This window comes from Myodes glareolus, chromosome 14, assembly GCF_982192425.1.
Source record: "Myodes glareolus chromosome 14, mMyoGla1.1, whole genome shotgun sequence".
Lineage (NCBI taxonomy): Eukaryota > Metazoa > Chordata > Mammalia > Rodentia > Cricetidae > Myodes > Myodes glareolus.
The window spans coordinates 9,629,317-9,649,127 of NC_142039.1; the positions used below are offsets into that span (position 1 = coordinate 9,629,317).

Below are 19,811 nucleotides of genomic sequence, written 5' to 3' on the forward strand. Positions count from 1 at the left end.
GGTTGGGGGCCACCGAGGACCCGCACCAGCTAACTTTTGGGGCACCGAGCACACACCAGCTAACTTTTGGGGCGCCGAGGACACGGACTAGCTAACTTTTGGGGCACCGAGGACAGGCACCAGCTAACTTTTGGGGTATCGAGGACACGCACCAGCTAACTTTTGGGGTGCAGAGGAAGGCACCAGCTAACTTTTGGGGTACCGAGGACACGCACCAGCTAACTTTTGGGGTGCAGAGGACAGGCACCAGCTAACTTTTGGGGTGCAGAGGACAGGCACCAGCTAACTTTTGGGGTGCAGAGGACATGCACCAGCTAACTTTTGGGGTGCTGAGGACAGGCACCAGCTAACTTTTGCATCACAGTGACAAGATACCTGATGAAACAACCGACTGGGAAGATTGCTGCTGGCTCCCAGTTCACTGTAATGGGAAGACATGGTAGCATTCACGGTGGCAGGAGAGTATGCAGGTGAGCCTCATCACAGAAGACCAGGAAGGAGGGTATGTGGGTGAGCCTCTTCACGGCAGACCAGGTAGCCCAGAGGATACCCAGAGCAGTGTCTAGATTATAACCTTCAAACCCGTCCCTTCTATTCTATTCTAATTCTATTCTATTCTATTCTATTCTATTCTATTCTATTCTATTCTATTCTATTCTATTCTATTCTATTCTATTCTATTCTATCCTATCCTATCCTATCCTATCCTATCCTATCCTATCCTATCCTAGTTTCTGCCAGCTGGACTTCACATCCTGAAGGTTCCAGTCTTCCAAATATCACCAACTGGCTACAGGCATTTAAAACAAACCTGGGGCATATATTTCAGATTCAACTGTAACAAGGCCTCCCTATGATAGGGAGCTTTTCAGAACAAGAAAAATCATGATCTGGAATCTTCCTCCTGGGGATCCAGTGCTACACTGCCCAGATTTCCCCTTCAAGGTTGAATTTATAGCTCCTGGGAGCCCTGTGGGCCTCCGAGAGCTGCTACCAGGTAAACCCTGGGAGTTACCTGGGAGGACTGAACCTTTGCCGTAGGGCATGTGCATGTATTTCCCACACATGCATGTGGTGTGTGTGTGTGTGTGTGTGTGTGTGTGTGTGTGAAGCTGTCCAACGGCCCTGCTGTAGGATGATTTTGAACCAGACTTTAGAGGTCCTACCTCACAGCCTAGCTTCTCCAAGTACCAAGTCCTCTGTCCTCCTTGCCTCCATCAATAGTGGCCCTGAGCCCTTGATAACTGCCTTACCCAAGTGTCCATCTCAGTCTCAGTGTGCTGAGAAGGGTCACTTGCCACCCACACTGATGGAAAGCCATTCTTTATTGAATATTATCTGGCATCTTTATGAATTGCTCTGTGCTCTCTTATGCTTTCCTCTATGGGCAGTGTGTGCACCTCTCAAACTCACAAGTTGAAATCCTAAATAATGTTGGAGGGTGGGCCTTTGGGAGACAGTTAGGTCACAGGGTGAAACCCTCATAAATGGTATTGTGCCCTTATAAATGATGCCTCAGAGAGCTAGAACATTTTTTCCACTACATAAGGGCATGGCAAGAAGGCACATTCCATGAACCAGGAAGTAGGTCCTCACCAGAAACCAGATCTCAGAATTCCCAGTCTCCAGAATAATAAATTTCTATTTGATATAGGATACCCAGTCTATTCTGACACATCTTCTAAACTATACACACTTCTCTATGTCTAGAAATCTCACTGGTGTCTATCCCTCTTCCCAATTGCAGCATGAGGCATAGAAGTATCACTCAAAATTATATCTTCATTGACGTATTATCCCCAGATGAGAGACAAAAGTCATGTTAAGGGTTGCATATCAAAACATTGCTGTTTTAGGTGGATCAGAGATTTAATACTTCAAGAGACCTATTTTTCTTATGGTTTTGGTTGTGAGCCTAGCCTTAAGTGGCTGAGCCATCTCTCTAGTCTAAGACTTGTTCTTTTTCTTTTCTTTTCTTTTCTTTTTTTTTTTTTAAAAAAAAAAGAGTTTCAAGATGTGGTCAATGCTTACCCCCAATGTTTATTGCTTTTACCACCCAAAGGCCGCCTTCACTTCTGTCTCCAAAGGTGCCTGCCACCTTACCACCCTCCAAAGCATGCGTAAGTCCATGACATTAAGACATGTTTGCATTCTTCTTCCTAAGTACACGCATGTGTCGGGTGGAAGAATGTGCCTGCTAGACTATGACATCATACGTCTCAATGCCTGTATTTGGTAACTGACTGGGTTCAAAAATCTCTGTGTGCTAAGAAGAATAGACTCCCAGGCTTTGATCTTTTATGTAAATATTTTCCTTTTTAAGAAGAGGGGATTTAGGAGTAAATCACCGTTACCTTTTCATTGATCTCAGTTCTAAAACTAACATTTGTTTTAACCAGAAAACATGTAGTTAAAAAAAAAAAAATCCCCTTGATTTCCCAGTCTTCTCTAGGGCTGTTAGCACCCCTCCCCGTTCAGAGCCGACTCTGGCAAAGGGAAGTTATTACTTGCTCCTCATCAGTTTCTGTCGGGCACTGATAAGGTAATAATATTTCATTGAGTTAGCCCAGGATGCAAGCACATTTTCTCCTCTCAGCACACATGTGTGGCTTCTTTTCATTCTGGGAAAATCATGCTAAGAGCCCAGCAAGGAGAAAACTCCTCTGTTTGTGTGTGTTCTTACAGGCAATGCGCTTTTATGATATGTTTCTTAATTGATTAAGAGGAGGGTAATAAATGAACATCAGATCCAAGTTTCAGCAAAGGTCTCTTTATTGGAGCATGGGCTCTAGAAAGTTATTTTAGGCACATGCCCAGAGGCCATTTTTGAAAGCGTGAGGCTGGAGGAGACTATGATTCTAATGAATGCTGGCGCTCCTCAGAAATAAATTAAGGGTTTCCTTCCAAGTAGGGTGGCTAGCGGGCTGGGAAGACATATTTTTAAATGGTGGAATCCAAACATAGGCTGCGTTTGCATCTTTTAAGCCCATGGTTTGCTTTTCACGTTTAATTTCTCTCTCCTAGCGACTCTGGCACAGTACCATCAAGCTGTGCTTGCAAAGGTACCTTGGGCTCTTTTTATGAGGTGTGGACTAGAGAGAGAGCCAGCCTTGGTGCTCTGCCTGACCGAACTCTCCATCCCGCTTTAAACCGCCTGGGAAAAGTCAGTGTGATTTACGACAGCAGTTACGACTGCCCTTTGGCTTAGCCAGGGATAGTCTTGTGCTATTAAAAAACAAAAACAAAGAAAAGAGCAGGGCATGTAGGTCAGTGGTGAAGAACTTGCCTAGTGTGTGTGAGGTTTTGAGTTCTGTCCAAAGCACCCTGCTCCCCAAAGAAACATTTGTGAGCCATTGTGAGACATTCCTTCCTATGTCTCGATACTTACCTGAGCAATTTGTTAATATAGTTAGTTCACGCAATTAGAATGAAGACAAGCATCTCAGTTACTTTTCTGTTGCTGTGATTAAAAGAAAAAACAACTCAGCTAAGGGGTTGGAGCGATGGCTAAGAGGTTAGGACTACAGGTTGCTCTTCCAGAGGACTAGGATTGGATCCCCAGCACCCACAAGAAAGCTCGTAACCATCTGTGACCACATACAGGTCCAGGGCATCCAGTATTCTCTCCTAGCCTCCCAGGACACTGCATGCACTTGGTATATTCCGTCATATATTCAGGCAGAAGACCCAAACACATAAAACAAAGCAAAACAAAAGCAACAAAACAAACATACAGGCAAATGTTCAAAAACAACTTAGAGGAGAAAAGGGGTTATTTTGGCTTATGTTTCCAGAGGGCTGAGAAGGCATGAACACAGGCAGGGAGATGTGGTGGCAGGACAGCAAACTGGTTGGTCACTTTCCATCCACACACAAGAATCTGAGAGATGGGACAGGATGTGCCAAGGCCGTAAACCCTCAAAACCAGCCCCCAGTGACATACTTCCTCCCAAAGGTTCTACCTCCTGAAAGTACCATAACCTTATACTACCAACTGGGGACCAAATGTTCAAACACACAACCCTTGTGTGTGCGTGTGCATGTGCGTGTGTGCTTTTCTCATTCAAACCACCATAATAGGTGACAGATCACTTCTGTTTCTAGCTAAATCCAGTGAGATCTTAGACAGGGAGGATCTATCAGATTTCTGCTTAGAGGCTTCCTGGCTATTCTCATGAATCATGAGGCAGGTGCTGGCCTTTCCAGTGGGTGTTTTAGGTTTGCAAATCCTTGAGTGGAGATGAAAATAGACACACACAAGCCAGTTCTAGTGGCACACGCCTTTAATCCCAGCATTTGGGAGAGAGAGGCAGGCAGACCTCTGTGAGTTCGAGTCCAGCGTGGTCTACAGAGTGAGTACCAGGACAGCCAGGACTAAGTAGAGAGACCTTGTCTCAAAAAAGAAAAAAAAAAAAAATCCAAATGTTTCTGAAAGTGATGGATGCCAGGCATGTGTTTTTAAAAGCTCACTTGAGATGACTATCAACATTAATCAATCTCTTTGGAACCCTAGGGTGTCTTTGCCCTACAGTAGCTTACTGGGCTCTCTTCATTCCAGGTATGTGTGGGGGAACAAAAATGCTGCCTCTGTGAATAGAGAGAAGCCAGACGCATCTAGAGCTTTGGCACTGTGGCACAGTAACACACGAGGACACACCTCCTGCTGTTGATGAAGACAGCCTGCCTCCTGTGTGCGCTCCCTGCCAGAGCTGCAAGTCCTCCCTACCTTTCCCAGACGCAGAAGCAAGCTGGTTAGGAAGCGAAGCGTTAAGACAAGACAAGATCATGGTCGGTGAGTTTAACACCGCAAACCCTTCTTTTCTTGTTCATTTTTAAAGAAGGAAGTATCTGGAAGAACCGAAGTCAGTTTCTTGTGCCGGTCTCGCAACAGTTTCCACGCCCATGGTGTCGGGTCTCTTGTCAGGGACTGCTAGTTAGGCCAGTGACGCTGGAACAATCCATTTTTGTAGTATGGGATTTTTATCATTTAACAGGAAAGTCTTTGCCGTTTTCCCTTCCTGCTTCCTTTCCTTCCCTCCGACGCTAGTTTTGTCTTCTCAAAGGATGCAGCCAGCAAGCCCTCCCGCCATCCCATCTCCCATGCATTCTCCCTGGAGCCCGTTTATCTTTCAAAGGCGCCTTCTGTGTTTGCCTCACACCTTCTAAGAGGTCATCTGTTTTCCCAGAATGGCTCCTTAACCCCGTCGTCTCCTATAACATGGTAACAGGGCTGAAGAGATGGTCCGGTGCTTAAGAACATTTTCTCCTCTTACACGAGTCTGTTCCATTCTCAGCATCCATGCGGTGTCAGAATGCCCTGTGACTCCAGTATCAGAGTATCTCAAACCCTTTTCTGGCGTTGCCTGCGTCAGTCACACACATATTCGCACATTCATACATGCAGCAAAGCGCTCACATACATGAAATAAATAAGTCTAAAATAAAAAGATGGGAAAGATCCTTCAAATTCCAGCACCCTCTTTGAGTCACGCCTTTTTTCTGAACTCACACGTGTTATGTAAATTTAAAAAATTTAAACATCTTTTAGCATTTTAACTTGTGACCTCTTGAATATTGAAAATAAGATTAGAGGGAAATTTTTTTCTATTGATACAGCTTGAGGGAAAGAATAGGAGATAGTGCATATGGTAATAAATATTTGGACAGAAAGACCTGGATATTTAAATTTTCTGTGTTGCTCCTTCTTCGTGTAAATTACTTAGCCTGTCTGAACCTTCCTTACCTGTGAAATGTATTCATCTTAGCTCTGCTCTCCAAGTCTGGCTGTGTGACTCTCTTGTCTGTCCTTTGACTCTGGGTTTTGTTCATTTCATGCTTCCATTGTGGGTTTGGATCATACAACATGCATACAGTGTTTAGCATGGTTCTGGACACATGGCCGGGGTACATTAATTACATGGCTGCTTTGTTCATCATGAAGCTGCAGACTCCACAACAAATACTTTTTGTGTATTTTGACTTTGATGACTAATTGTCGCGAGCACTGCTGAGTGGGCCTTCTGGCCTTACTTGGAGGTCTGCAAGTAAATGACACTCAGGATAGCAGTTCTCTGCTTTGTCCAAACTAAGTTTATTGTATAGGCACTTCAAGATCTTATAGTTGTTCTGGCACAGCCAATAAGCAAGTATCACTATCACAAACAAATATGCAATATGACACAAGTGCATATTTATTCCCACTTCAATCCTGCCATATGTTTCTAAATCCTAGGTAGGGCATTACTATATTCTATCTAATAAGGCATTGGGATGTACAACCTGATGATGGTTCGTGGCTCAGCAAGTCTTGATCCGCAGGCAAGAGCTAGTTCTATGGCTCTTGGAAGGTCTCTGGTCCAATGTCTCGTTGATTGATTGATTGATTCTTGATGCTGTAGAGTTTCTCTGGTGCCTCTCTGACAGAGTCTCTAGCAGATCATCTTGAGAATGCCTTCTGTCTTTTGCCTCAGTTTATATACTGTTCTTCAGCATTACCTCACTCTTCCCTGCGTCACACTCCAGATTAACACTCCTGTCTGCCTGTACGTCACTCTTAGCATCACTGCACACATGTCTGCTAGTGCTGTTTCTCCTGGACTTGCTCCAGACTTGTCCTCAGACTCATTGTTATTCCTTTGGATCTGGTCCCTTTAAGGGCTAACCACGCCCACTCCCAGCCACTTCTGACCTCCCTCGCTGCCATTTTAACTCTTTCTCTTCTGTCCCCGTCTCTTGGCGTGTGCACACGTGTCTCTGTTTCTCTCTATGTCTGTCTTTATGTCTCTCTGTCTCCTTCTTCTTTAAGTAATAAATATCCAGCTTTATGTTTAGCCTTATGTCTATTTGTTATGTGCTGTACGCCTTTTATCCGCCAACTCCACCCGCCAGCTCTGCCACTCGCCACGTGGAACCTGCACCCGTTCTGGCGGCAGCCTCTGCCTGAACTAGCCTGCCTCGGTCACCCGCCAACATATTATCATTAAAGAACAATACTCATCTAGGTTTTGTCCTTACAGACTCATAACACTAATTAAGCAGTTTGGATTAAAATTGATACATTTGAGCCGCCATACAACTGATCAAAAGGCATTTTTTAAAAAGATACAACTAAAGAAAATTTAAATCATTTAATTATCATTTACTTATTTACTCATTTAGCTTGAGACAGGTTCCATGTAGTTCTGGTCGGTCTCTTTAACTGTTTGATCCTCCTTCACAGGCAGATGGTGCCACACTGGGCAAAAAGTTTAAATTCCTTCTCTCCTCTGAAGTCCTTTAAGTGATCTCATACTTTAAAATAAAACAAACAAAACAAAACAAAACAAAATGCCCTTTTGTTTTACCCTCTTCATATGGTCCCGCGTCTCATGAGCACAGAACCTGAATATGTGTGTATTTCCCACAGAGTACAAAGAAGATCATTAATAACCATATGTATAATGATAAATGTTTCTCTTGTCAGTTTTTTTTCTTCTTTTTTGGGGGGGGCAGGGCTGCGATTGAACCCCTGGCTTCATGCACAGTAGGCAAATTCTATACTCCTAGGCCTTTCTTGCTGTCTTGAGTTTGCTAGATTCGCCAAATAATCTCTTCGGTTTCAGAGAGACCTGGGGGTAATTTCTCCACTCTTCTCCCAGCTGGGGAGGCATCACTCTCTTTACCAAGATAAAAATCTGCCCTTGAAAAGAAATCATTAGTCGGGACAGAGCCGAATTCAGGAGTTCAGGCCAACAGTCACACACTTTTAATCTCACTTTTTATGAATGTGAATTGTTGTGGGCATCGGAAAGGACGTGGACAAAGTCCACGCCACACCAGTGGGAACGCTTAGGCTCAGATCGGGAATTAGTGACCGAAAAGGGACAAAGGTTATCTAGGCTGCACCCCTTCTGGGGCAACCACGGGGCGGGTTTTCTTCTTTTTATGTTTCAAATGGGAATGGAATGAGAAAGCGAAGACTTATAGGGCGGATTTGCATGAGAATAGGGAGCTGGAGAGAAGGGTCCTGGCAGAGAAGTATGTAGTCCTCTGAAGGCCACTGGGGTGTGTGAGAAGTGTTATATTAAGCAGGAACAGAGGGAATACAAAGAGAGACCAAAATAATTGTCCTCAGACTACATTTTTTTCCCCCTCCTGATCCAGAAAATGACAGCTTGCTCCTTAGCAGCCTGAAAACCTCTGATTTAACCCACCTTCTTTCCCTTCTAGAGCACATACCGGAAAGTATTTCTAAGTCATTGTGACACAGGGCTTATTAGGAGAGTGTTCTGTGGGGTGAAGGACATTGTTTACTCTGTCTGCCTCACAAGGGCACGGGGATCTGGACTCCTCTGGTCCGCTGTGATTTTTCTTTGAATCCAGCTGTAAGAATACCTGGAGGGCTTCGTTGGCTTGGAACCTCATAGCAATAAAAATGGTGTTAATTAAGAACGGCAAAATGTAGGCACTGGAAGAGACCTAGATCCAATTTTTGCTGAGCTGAATGTGAGTATTACTTTACAGAGAAAGAGTCCAAGCCCCTTCCAGCCTGCTTCTGCTCTGAACGCATTGTTCTTCCCTGTTGGGGACTGAGTGAAACCTTTAGCCGTGTGTGCCTAAGGCAAGGGTCTCTGCAGTGTGCCTGCTCTCCTCTTTTGTCAAACACTTCGGTGTTTTGTCTGTTGACCTTTCCGTATGTCCCAAGCCACTCTTATCCTGCACCCGGCTGCACAGCGACCTCACTTCTGCTTATCAGGGACCCTTTCTTTTTTTCTGCTGCTAATTGAACATCCCGTGCTGCAAGCAAGCCCTGTATCAGATGTTAGGCATGCCTCAATGAATGCAGCTAAGGGCCTGGTTAGGGCTAGGCCTCAGAAAACATAGGTATGCCAGTCTAGATGTTGTGGGGGAGGGCACGGCAGAGTCTCAACATGTAGCCTTCTGGCCTGGAACTCATACCTGCCTCTTCCTCCGGAGTACTGAGATTGAAGGCATGCACCACTATGCCTGGTGCCAATTTCAACTTTAAGCTGAGAGCCCCAAGGGAGAAGAAAATGCTGGACAGGGCTTTCCTAATCTATCTTCAAGACTGACTCTTCCAGAAGATATTAAATGGTGGATTTATTTCCCCTTTTTCAGATTATCCCACTGACTAGGGGAATTGATGGCAAGAAGGAAGATACCAGTGAACCCACAACAAACCAGGCTCAGTCTATTTCCTGTCTCTGAGAACACTCATTTCCCCTAAAACTGCCTCCACCCAGGCATGCTTCCTTCCCATGAAAGGGGCACATCGCTTCTGACCCTCACTGGGTTGTTGGGTCCTCGCACTTTTGGGCATGTTGGAAACTTGTGGCCTTTCTTCTGTTTCTGTAGCATCACTGTGGGGACCTTCAGAGGGCAGAAGGAAGCTCCCTTGGACTTTGCAGTGCTCTGGTCAGGAAGGGCTTCTCTTTGGATGGTTTTACTTTCAAACAAGAGAGCTCTGAGTGTCCTGTAGCTTCCTCATCCGCCAACGTTGGGACAAACTTCGGCATTAACTCATTTCTGGAGTTATTCTTTCTCCTTGTTTCAGCTAAAAATTTGGAGAATCAACCAAGATCTCTCAGGTCATTCAACTCATTTTTCTAGGCCCCTACAATCAAGGTGTCTTTCAGTCTCCTGAAGCTGTTGAGTTGGCCAAGGGCTGACCCTGTCACAAATTGTGTCTCGAACAATGACCTTAAACAAAGCATGCTCAGGAAAGTGCCCTCTCCATAAAGTGTTTCTCTGGATTACCGTGTAAGGGCTCACATTCAGGTGCCATGAGAGCACAGGCCAGGGGCTCGCCTTCACTGTGGTGTGTACAGCATCTCGACAGGAACTTTGTTCTGAGAAGTAGACTGCCTTGGAATATTATTTTTACTAGGCAAAAAATTTTTGCTAGTAAAAAATTATTTTTACTAGGCTACATTTGTTGATGCTGCAGAATATTACTTTAGCTGGCTAAAGGTGTGTTGCTTTTGTTTATGCTGCATTTGTTTAGTTATGAAAAGATGCGTTGCATTTGTTACACCTTGCCTCCTACGGTGTAACCTGAATGAATGCCTGTTCATTCTAATAAAGAGCTGAATGGCCAATAGCTAGGCAGGAGAAAGGACAGGTGGAGAAATCTAAGCTCAGAAGAGAAGAAAAGAACGAGAGAAGAAGGAGAAGATAAAGCGGAGCACACCCCGGCAAGAAACCAGGCAGCTGCTAGCCAGCAAGGCGTAAGGAAGCAGTGAAAGTAAGAAAAACAGAAGAAAGGAAATAAATCCGGGGCTAAAGGTAGATGAAGAGAAACTGGTAAAGTTAAAAGAGTTAACCAGAAACGTGCCTAAGTTAGGCCAAGCATTCACGACTCATAATAAGTCTCTGTGTCATGATTTGGGAGCTGGTTGGTGCCCCCTGCAAGAAGAAAAAGCCTGGTACAGCAGGCTGTGTACTTGTTTATTTTGGGTGAAAGGGAGATTTCCAGGCTGAGCTGGACGATTCCTCATCAGTCAAGTTCCTGGGTGCCGTTTAACCTATGACGCTTTCACTGTAACCGCTTTAGCTGAATTTTCTCTATCATTATCTTGTGTTCACTGTCTCTGTTAATAGTTTTTAAATATTTTAATATTATCTGTATCTGTGTGTATGTTTTTGTGTCTGTATGAGTGAATGCCATGTGTGTGTTGGTGCCTGTGGAGGTCAGAAGGTGTCAGAACCCTAGAGGCTGGTGTCACAGGCAGGGGTGAACCGCCCACCATCTGTGCTGGGCACTGACTTCGGGTCCTCTGCAGGAGCAGCAAGTGCTCTTAATTTCTGAGCTGTCTCTCTTGCCTCTTTAGTAAAAGAATGCGGCATTTAACAAGACTAAGTAAAATAAAAAATTGGGGGAAATTTTCCAGTTAATTTAAAATAAAAGCTGTAGACTCAAAGATAAGACAATGTGGGGGTTTCCTAGTGAAAAGCTGTGCTTTTATGTTACTGAAAGTTTTCCTCTCTGCCAGCGCTCAAAAATCCAACCAAGCCAAATTAAACTGTATTAAAATGACAATGTGTTAATAGATATAGAACTCTCTGGTGGTTGGGCCAACTTTCCCCTCTCCTCTCTCCCACATTGCCCCATGTCCACAGGAAGTAGCCAGACTTGAGTCTATGCCCCCTTTTCCAAAGAGAGCCTAAAATGTTGGTCATAATTATCACCTCAACTTCCTGTCATCCCTATATCCAAAGAGTCTGGAATGTGATGTTAAGTTGGGAGCGTCACCCTAGTCCCTGGCATTCATCCCAGCCCCCTGGCCTGGAAGTTGCGTTCGTCTGGACTCCAAATCCCAGCATGCCAGGTCCTGACCCCTCCCCAGGTATTTAAGTGGGCACCCAGAGGAGGAACACAAGGTACCGGGTTTTGCATGTGCTCCCCTGTTTTCTGTCTCCCCTGCCATATTTTCGGCCACCTGAGAGTGCTGTATCTATTAAAACATGGGCATTTTAATTCAGTTTAATTTGGTTTAATTTGTATGCTGGCGGAGAGGATTTTTCTTAACAATTGGGTATCCTAAACCAGTGAGAAAGCTGTCCCCTCTTAGGGTTCTTTACGTCCTCAGAAGAAAACTCAGGGACAATTTTATTAGAGTTTAAAAATAGTTACACCCTTCTAAGTCCTATGCAGAAGGTGGATAGATATCACAGAACCTCACGGCACCTCCCTGCTTCAGGTTCCAGCTTTCTGAGAAGGAAAAGCACATTATGTCATTAGGAAGATAACTATTCCTCCCATCTCTTTAGTATAGCATTAGGTGGGTGAATTTGCCTTTCTAAGTGGGGGTCTCTTAGTCAGGTGATTGACTGACCTAACTGTGTTTTGGGTAGTTTGGAGTGTTAGGTCTCTCTCCAGGCCAGAGGCATTTCATTCTTTTGATCAGAGGGAAATAGCTTTCCCTCAAGGGACCCAAGAGAACCGTGATCAAGGCTCCTGTGACAAAAAAAAGTTCGAGTGGTTTAAAGGAAAGAGTCCAGTGCCTACCCATAATATTTAATATTCATTTAATTATATATTTAAAGTCAATATTAGTGACAAATATACAAGTATTGCTTTAAAAACTTAGGTATGAAATTTTATGTTTGTTTGTTTTTAAGACAGGGTCTCTCTGTATTGTCCTGCCTGTGTTAGAACTCTCTTTGTAGAGCAGACAGGCCTCAGGCGCACAGAGATCTGCCTGCCTCTGCCCCAAGTGCTGGGATTAAAGGTGTGCACCACAGCTGGCAAGAAAATTTTAATTCATATTTTTATCCACATTTTGACCATATGTGTCTTTCATTATTACAGATGAGAAAATTAATAGATTTTCTTCATCAATTCCAAGGTTCATGACAGAGATACCTGTATCAAACAGCAGATTAACAAGAATAAAAATGGAATATTTTTAAAAAATATAATCACTCAGAAATGAATACCCAAAGAAACAAGTAAACCTGTGACTTAAAAAAAACAAAAGTGTCTATGCTTGTGCTGTGGGTGCCTGTGTGGAAGTCAGAGTGCACTTTGTGGAATCTTCCTCCCCTTCCATCTTTGTCCAGTTGATGGCATGGCTCAGTGGATAAACATGTTTGGCACCAAGCTGGTACCTGAGTTCCAGCCCTGGAACCCACACAATGGAGGGAGAGAACTGACTCCCATAAGCCGCCCTCTGACCTCCTCCACACCATGCCATGTTTACATGTCCCCTTCCCAACAAAATAACTAAATGCAAAAATAAAAATAAACAAAAATTTGTATTTGAAAAAGTCTGAGTGGAGAAAGGGATCTGATCTGATGGTAACAAACTGTGGGAAACTTAGCAGAGCCTTTCGTTCATATGTGTGGGTGTCCGTCTGTGTCTTTAGGGATAAGTGCACTCCTTTTTTTTCTGGTATAGGGAAGATGTTTCTAGAACAAGATTTTATTACTTCAGAGAAAATAAGAAGGTGAAGCCAGGCAGTGGTGGCACATGCCTTTAATCCCAGCACTCAGGAGGCAGAGGCAGGCGGGTCTCTATGAGTTCGAGGCCAGACTGGTATATAAGAGTTAGTTCCAGGATAGGCTCCAAAGCTACACAAAGAAACCCTGTCTTGAAAAACCAAATGAATGAATGAATGAATGAATGAATGAATGAATGAATGAACAAATAAATAAAAAGGAGAAGAAGGTGAGAAAGAGATCTTGTTTTCTCAAACACCCAGGTGTGGAGTTCTTGAGTAGCCTGGCCTGAGCATCACCACCCACCACAGGTTTTTCAGACCACTTTGTATTTCTGTCTACATTGTTTCAGACATAGATCTTTGTAGTCATTTTTGTGTGGGGGTGTGTGTGCTGCCACCCAGCTTCCGAATAGATTCATGAAAACTTTTCTTACTTATGAGTGCCTGGTTTTAGCTTGGTTTACTCCTAGCCAGCTTTTCTAACTTAAATTATCCCATCTATCTTTGCCTCCAGGCTTTTACCATTCTCTATTCTGTGTACCTTCCTTTATTTCTTACTCTGTGGTTTGCTGTGTGGTTGGGTGGCTGGCCCCCAGTGTCCTCCTCTCCTCCTTTTCTCTTTCCTCCTTTCTTCTCTTCTTTTCCTTCTATTTATTCTCTCTACCTGACAGCCCTGCTTATCCCTCTTCAGATTTGCTATTGGATGTTCAGCTCTCTATTAGACCAATCAGGTGTTTTAGACAGGCAAAGTAACACAGCTTCACAGAGTTAAACAAATACAGCGTAAAAGAATGTAACACATTTTTATATCATTAAACAAATATTCCACAGCTTAAACAAATGTGACACATCTTTAAGTAATATTCCACAACAGCTCTTTCTTAATCTATGAATAATGTGGTTTTTGGAAATTCCATTCTAAAGTATCAGCAGTCATTCATGTAATACTAAGATTCATGGGATGCCATTAGTTTTGTTGGTGTTTGCTTTACCTATACCCTCCATAGCCTGACCACTCTACATGCTGCTTAAAGTGGTTTTCAAAAGGGTCAGGTTTGTGGAATATTCCTTTACACTGTGTGAAGATGTGTCACTGTGACTGGTTTAATAAAGAACTGAATGGCCATCAGCTAGGTAGGAAGAGGTTAGGAAGGACTTCTGGGGACAGAGAGCTCTGGGAGGAAGAAAGAAGGAGGTCATCGCTAAAGATAGAGGGAACAAGACATGCGGAAGGAGAGGTAAAGCCATGAGTCACGTGACATCGCGTAGATGAACAGAGATGGGTTAAGTCATAAGACCTAGTGGGACAAGCCTGAGCTACTGGACGAGCTTTAATCATTTTTTTGGCTTTAATAATTATTACTAAGTTTCCATATCATTTTTTGTGAGCTGGCAGCCCAAAGAAAATCTGTCTGCAGTCAAATGCAATGACATCTAAAATTTAGCATTCCCATGTTCCTGGGAAATGAAGTGTAACAATGTGCCTTTTAATAAGTCAGATTCACGCGGTTGCATCTGTGAGAGTCCAAGCTGTATGAGGTGACTAGATTAATGTCTTCCTTTGGGTTGGGGATGAAGCCCACTTGGTAGAGTGCTTTCCTAGCATGTGTGAAGCAGACCTGGTGGCTCATTGCCTACTGGGCATTTGTAGGCATCCTTGTGATTGGTTAGTTTCTCCAACGAGGGCTTCATTAGATTGTTCTCCAGTTCTCAGCCTCAACATCTGGTAAACCGGAAACATCTAACAGGTAGTATTGATGGGCAGCTTATTTTCCTCCTCGTCTCTTCTCTTTTTATCGTAGGGCAGCTTGGGCTACACAGTGCGACAGTCTCAAAAAGACAAAAGCAAATGTAGTGGCACATACTATCAGTCCCAGAACTGGGAAGGCAGAGGCAGGTGGATCTCCGTGAGTTCAAGCCTAGCCTGGTCTACAGAGTGAGTTCCAGGCTAGTGCTACATTGTGAGACACTGTCACAAATAAACTCCCACCAGAAAACAACAGCAGCAACAACAAAATCCTGGGTGATTCTAAGAGGTAAGGAAGTGTTGTATTAGAGTTTATCTGGTATCGTGTGTGTGTGTGTGTGTGTGTGTGTGTCTGTGCGTGTGTGTAAATAATGTGCATTTAAAGGCCAGTGGTATCTTAAATTCAACAAGTGTGCTGGTATTTTCTGTGAATTAGAGAGTCGAACCTCCTGTCCTTGGTAAACGTCTTGCTCTGGTAAGCTTTGTGTATTCCCGCCATTGAAGATCACATTTAAAGGAAATTATCTGTAATCCATTTACTCAAACTTTGTCAAAGCTCAAACTGCAGTTATTCAATCATACTTTACTTCAAAGCATCACAGGGGAGAGAGATAGAAAATCTGGTGAACATGTTGCAATAAGAATGAGTATGAGAACCCATAAAGGAACAAGAAGATTTGAGGTTACAGGAACACTATGGCTAAATAAAATCTGCACTGAAGTATTTTCTCTAAAAAAGAACAACTTTATGGCTTCATAAGGAATTGTTTAAAGACTAATGCATAAGATTTGGGTGACTCAGTTAATCATCTGACGTATTTCTTGAACTCAGTGTTCATTCAGATCTAATAATCCGTGAGCCTACTACGAGCTAGGCATTGTCTTGGTCTCTGAAAACAAATACCAAAAGGTTTCTTTGAGGGGTTGTTTTTGAGACAGGGTTTCTTTAACAGCCCTACTTGTCCTGGAACTCACTTTGTAGACCAGGCTGGCCTTGAACTCACAGAGATCCACCTGCCTCTGTCTCCAAAGTGCTGGGATTAAAGGCATGTGCCACCATGCCAGGCCCAACTGGCATAAGGAAAGTAACAGTCTTTTAGCCTTTATTTGATTTAGGGGAATATGGGTACATGTGAGCAGGAGGGAGTTCTAAGTGTTGCAGTTGTCTTAGCCTAGCTTTGTAGCTAGAACAAAACACCATAGACTGGATAATTTATAAATAAGTAAATTTATTTCTCTCAGTTCTGGGAAGTCCAAGCTGAAGTTGCTGGTAGGAGCAGTGAGTGGCAAGGACTTCTCTTTGCTTCCAGTGTTGTGCCTTGTGGTCTGGGAGTGTAGCTCAGTGGTAGGGAGTTTGTCTAGAATGTTCAAGGCCCTGGTTTTCAAACCCAGTGCCATCAAAAAAGACCTAGGCCAAACTGTGCCCTCTAAAAACAGAAAGAGAGGTAGGAAGAAAAGTGGTGTTGCCGCTGCTACCCCTGGGGATGTATATCGTATCTTCACCCGGGAGAAGACGTGGAAGTAGACAACAGACAACTGTTAGCTGCTGAAATGAGCAGACAAGGTCTTATTATAACTATCCTAAGATATAATAGAGAAGGTGGATGAGGGCTGGGGAGATGGCTCAATGCATAAAGTACCTGAGTTCAAATCCTCAAAACTGAGCATGGTGGCATATGTCTGTACTTTAATGCTCCTATGGTGAGAAAGGAGGTGAAGACAGATTCACTGGAGGTTCATGGGCCACTAGTGACGTACACAGTGGTGAACAACAGAGAGACCTTATCTCAAACGGGGGAGAAGCTGGTTCTTCAATCTGTATGCATGCATTTCTGCTCACACACAGATGCACACACACACACACACAGGAAAATGCAGACAGGATACATGATGAGGTGGGAAGGGACAGATGCAATGGAGGGTCCTCATGACTTAACCACTTCCCAGAGGCCATACCTCTTTTTTTCTTAATGTAATTATTTATTGATTCTTTGGGAGTTTCACATCAGGCACCCCAATCCGGTTCACCTACCAGTCCCTCCATACCCTCCCCTTACTTCTGCAACATCCCGTCCGAAAGAAACCCCCCCAAAATCATCTTTTTCCTGACAAGAGGAAGAGGAAAATGAACATTGAGGAGCATTAAGGGTCTTGGCTGTCACCTAAAAAGAGGTCCTGGCAATTCTGCTCGCCATATGGTTTTACTACCACCCGTGTTGCCAGCTGACTCTGGACACGTGAGTATCCTTGTACGGTGGGATGCGGGCCGGGGGGCTTTGAGGTCTTGTTAATTAACTGGTTCTAACTTCTGTTTGCGGGCCATGTCTGGAGCAGGCTTTGGAAGCCTCTCCCCTCATCTCTGTGGAGTCCTGAGAGAGATAGACTTCTGTGGCCTTGGACACAAAGCACAATTTTACTGAGTTTTAACTTCTTTCTTCTTTCTTCCCTCTCTTTCTACCTCTTCTTTTCTTCTACCTCTTTTCCCAATTTTTCTTCCTCCCCTCACTTCCCCTCTACTCTTCTCCCTCCTCCTTCTGCTCTTCTTTTATCCTTCCTTCCTTCCTTCCTTCCTTCCTTCCTTCCTTCCTTCCTTCCTTCCTTCCTTCCTTCCATCTGTCCGTCCTTCCTTTCTTTCTATTTTGGTTGCTATTTTGGGACAGCGTCCCATTTGGCTGTCCTGAAACTCACTTTGTAGCCCTGGACGGCCTGAAACTCACCGAGATCTACCTACGGGTACCTCTTTGTACTGGGATTAAAAGTGTGCACCACCATGCCTGGCCCCTCCCCTTCTTCTTCTCTCCCTTTTTCCATATGGGACATGGTTTTACTAGGTACCCCTAGGCGGGCCACCAACTTGTAATGTTACTGTCCCAGTCTCCTAAGTGCTGTGATTTCAGCTGAATCTTTGTTCGTTTGTTTGAGACAGTCTTTCTACGTAGCCACAGCTGTTCTGGAACTTTCTATGTAGACTAGGCTGGCCTTAGACTTATAGAGGTCCACCTGTCTCTGCCTCCCAAGTGCTGGGGTTAAAGGCATTGATACCACACCTGACTAGGTAGATCTTCATTTCTTTGTTATTAGAAGAATTCCATCTTCAAGTGATGTCTTAGTTTAAATGAGAATGTTTCCTACTGTTATATTTGAACACTTGGTCCAGTGTGGTAGTGCTGTTTGGGAGGTTTAGGAGGTGTGGCCTTGCTGGAGGAAGTGTGTCACTGTGGGTGGACTCTGAGAGAAAAAACCCATTGCCACTTCCAGGTCACTCCCTCTGTTTTGTAGACTTTCAACTTTCTGCTCTAGACATCATACCTGTTTCTTGTTAGCAAGCTTCCCAGCTGTGATGGACACACCCCTCTGGAACCATAAACCAAATAAACTTTCTCTTCCATAAGCTGCTTTTGCTTGAGGTGTTTTATCACACCAACAGGGATGTAACTAATACAAACGGTTTCAATGAGGGGCTAGGTAAGATAACACATATGAAATGATTACATGGTGTTTGGCACATTTTCAATGAGCTAGGGCATGGCCGACGACGGCGTAGTACTGAGCTTTGGATGGTGGTTCTTGTTGCACATGTTGGCGACAGTATTGGAGCTCTAGGTGGTAATGAAGTCATGGCGGCGTCAGCTTTGTGAGAGGCATTGGTGCCTGCTATGGTTTGCTGTGAGCTGTCGCCAGGCTCATGTCTGACTGCTTGATTTTCAGTTGTGGCGCTGTCTTGGGAAATTTAGGAAACTAGGTGTCAGGGTCTGGGTCGCTGGGTCATGCTCTGAGAGTTACATCTGCTTCCCTGCCCATTGCTTTTTTTCCTTTTTATCTTATTTGATGTGTATGTGTGTTTCAGGTACATGTATGTCTGTGTACTGTTTGAGTCTGGTACCTACAGAGACCAGAGGAGAGTGACTGTCAGATTACTTGAGAACTGGAGATACAAATGGTTATAGACCACTATGTGGGTGTTGGGAATCCAACCCGGGACCTTTGGAAGAGCAGCAAGTGCTCTTCATTGCTAAGCCATCTCTCCAGCCGCTCTCAACCCTATTTCTTTCTCACGCTTTGTGGCCGCCATGATCTGAGTGGCTTCGGCCACACTCTCCAAAAGTCATAATATTCTGCCTCACCGGAAGCAGCAGAGTCAAGGACGGTGGACTGAAATTTTTGAATCTATGAATCAAATCTTTCCCCCTTTTAAATCATTTCTGTCAGATGTAGCATGAATACTAAAAACCGAGAGACAGATATTGGGGTTCAGCCTGAAGGTCAGAAAAGCAAAGCAGCCAACCATGAGAGAGACCTTTTACCTCTGCCAGATCTTCAGACCAAAAGGGCGAGATCCTGTCTCCACGAAGCCTCAGACTCCACACTCCACTGAGTTCCTGTCTCTCCCACTTTATATTCCTCTCTCTGCCCAGCCACACTATTTCTGTCTCCACCTCCCTAGTGCTGGGATTAAAGGCATGGGATCCCAAGTGCTGGGATCTCCTTTGTGCGAGCTCTGTTTCTCTTTCAGACAGTGTGATGCTTTATTCTTTTGGGTTTTTTTTTTGAGGGGCCCACCACACAGCTAATAAATCACACACAGAAACTTATTCTTAGTTATGAATGCCCGGCCTTAGCTTGGCTTGTTTCTGGCCAGCGAGTTTTATCTTAAATTCTCCCATCTACCTTTTGCCTCTGGGCTTTTATCTTTCTCTGTTTCTGTATACCTTACTTCTTTCTCCATGGCTTGATGTGTAACCAGCTGGGTCCTGAAGTTCTCTTGTTTTCTTGCTCCTCACCTTCCTCATTTCTTCTTCTATTTATACTCTCTGCCTGCCAGCCCTCCCCTCACCCTGTCCTTGCTCCTACCTCGCTATTGGCCATTCATCTCTTTATTAGGACCATCAGGTGTTTTAGACAGGCACAGTATCACAGCGTCACAGAGTTAAACAGATGTGGCGTAAAGAAAAGTCACATACCTGAAAATAATATTCCCCAACAGCCATATCTTGGTCAAGCTTGTGTAGTCAGGGTGGCCTTGAACTCACAGAGATCTGTCTGCTGTCTCCTGAGTTCTGGGATTAAAGGTACGCACCACCACTGCCTGCCTGGCCTGTGTGACTGAGTAGTGTGACTGTTT

The 19,811-nt window shown here is 44.2% G+C and overlaps 1 long non-coding RNA gene across 2 annotated transcripts; it reads left to right on the top strand.

Moving 5' to 3' along the window:
• The first annotated feature begins 228 nt into the window (after positions 1–228).
• Positions 229–10,598, top strand: LOC146891911 (uncharacterized). Of its 2 annotated transcripts, XR_015005021.2 has the most exons (3): positions 229–470; positions 4,559–4,792; positions 9,118–10,598. It is a non-coding gene; the product is annotated as an uncharacterized LOC146891911 (long non-coding RNA). The 2 variants fall into 2 exon arrangements; XR_015005020.2 differs by lacking the exon at positions 9,118–10,598 and having other exon boundaries at positions 4,559–5,475.
• Positions 10,599–19,811: the final 9,213 nt, after the last annotated feature.